The sequence below is a fragment of the Lygodium microphyllum genome, chromosome 16, assembly GCF_053477565.2.
Source record: "Lygodium microphyllum isolate KBCC chromosome 16, Lygodium_microphyllum_v1.1.10, whole genome shotgun sequence".
Taxonomy (NCBI): domain Eukaryota; kingdom Viridiplantae; phylum Streptophyta; class Polypodiopsida; order Schizaeales; family Lygodiaceae; genus Lygodium; species Lygodium microphyllum.
Genome location: NC_141150.1, coordinates 98,921,811 through 98,923,799, shown reverse-complemented (window position 1 = coordinate 98,923,799; position 1,989 = coordinate 98,921,811). Strand labels below are relative to the sequence as shown.

At 46.2% G+C, this 1,989-nt stretch overlaps 1 pseudogene; it reads left to right on the top strand.

Moving 5' to 3' along the window:
* Positions 1 to 481: 481 nt before the first annotated feature.
* On the top strand, positions 482 to 1,123 carry LOC148023157 (18S ribosomal RNA; annotated as a pseudogene; the record flags this gene model as incomplete).
* Between the last annotated feature and the right edge of the window lie 866 nt (positions 1,124 to 1,989).

Here is a 1,989-nt window from a genome sequence, read left to right as displayed (position 1 = left end):
CCTTTGCATCGGCTACATAAGGGCTTGTAATCCACAGATCGTCTAGGGTTTGGAAAATTTGGGGAGATATGTCCCTTTTCTCCACACATGTAACATTCCACCTCTGATCTCTGACCACCGCCAGACTGTCGTCCTCTATAACGATGAGCATCTCCATCGTCTTTCGACTCGACACGAGCTCGGAATGTGGCAGACAAGACAACGTGGAGCACGCCTCGTGCGTGGTGGTGGTGATGGCTGATGCACGTGCTCGTGTGCGGCTTTGTCCACGGTGGGAAACGAAAGCATGCCCTCGTCCCATCCCCATTTGTCGTTTTCTTTTTCCCCCCGTAAACTCTCGAGCCTTCGTGCTCCTTCCCTCTTTCTCTTTACATCAAGAACAACACATTGGTGATGAGGTCGTGCCTTTTTGCCCCGCAGCCACACTTGATGTGGAGTTGGAACGCGCAGCAGCGGTGCTGCTCGTGTGATGAAATATAGCTACCTGGTTGATCCTGCCAGTAGTCATATGCTTGTCTCAAAGATTAAGCCATGCATGTGTAAGTATAAACTCTCTTGTACTGTGAAACTGCGAATGGCTCATTAAATCAGTTATAGTTTCTTTGATGGTACCTTGCTACTCGGATAACCGTAGTAATTCTAGAGCTAATACGTGCACCAACTCCCGACTTCTGGAAGGGATGCATTTATTAGATAAAAAGCCGATGCGGGCTTGCCCGGTAATGCGGTGAATCATGATAACTTCCCGAATCGCACGGCCTTAGCGCCGGCGATGCTTCATTCAAATTTTTGCCCTATCAACTTTCGATGGTAGGATAGAGGCCTACCATGCTGGTTACGGGTGACGGAGAATTAGGGTTCGATTCTGGAGAGGGAGCCTGAGAAATGGCTACCACATCCAAGGAAGGTAGCAGGCGCGCAAATTACCCAATCCCAACACGGGGAGGTAGTAACAATAAATAACAATACTGGGCTTTTATAAGTCTGGTAATTGGAATGAGTAAAATCTAAATCCCTTAACAAGGATCCATTGGAGGGCAAGTCTGGTGCCAACAGCCGCGGTAATTCCAGCTCCAATAGCGTATATTTAAGTTGTTGAGTTGTAGACCCCTGAGGAACACTCCTTTCTGGATTCCTTCGTCCAAATGATGGTTAGTCCATCTCTTCAGGATGGATTCCATTCGCGAGACATAAGCTTCTACTCTTTCTCCAGAGGACTGACTTAGGTTCATGAACTCCTCTCGCATCCACTCTTCAAAACCTTCGTGCCGGAGTTTAGTGAGGAAGGCCAACTTCAGATCGTCCCAAGTGCCAAAAGTTCATGTTGCTTGTCTCTCATACCACTGAAATGCCGCGCCCTTGAAAGTGGCAGGGAATATTGCTAACCAATGCTCAGGAGTTCTGGCATTGTTAGCCACACATGCTACCATAAATTCTGCTACATGAAAATCAAGGTCTTCATTGTACTCTCCCTTAAAAACTGGCAATGGGACTACATTTTTTGGCCTGTCATCAATATTTCCAAGATGAATCTGACTAGGAAGGGGACCTTGAGTCGCCATGGGGACTTCTGTAAAGGGTGCTTTTAGGGTGTCAAAGGAGGCTTCTGCTACAAGCTCATTCTCAGCTTTGATTTTTGCCTTCTGTCTTCTCACATACCTCTGGACTCGTTCTAACGCTTGCCTCTTTATTGCATCATTCATCAAGGGGTTGGCTCCAACCAGTTGGTTTGTAATCAATAGGATAGTATCAGAGAGGGCTTCATTCTCTGAGGGATTCTCTAGCCAACATCTCCTCTACTTCCTTCTTTTCATCATCTCTGAATTCAGCTTTCAAAGCACTACAAAGGGGAAGATATTCTGTTCTGAAAGTATCAAAACTCATTCTTCTTAGGATCACTGTTGTGTCATTATAATAATGCCAACTTCTGAGGGTTTCAACAGTGTATGTTGTGAAAAACACTCTGTCTACCAACTTCTAGTGGGTTGC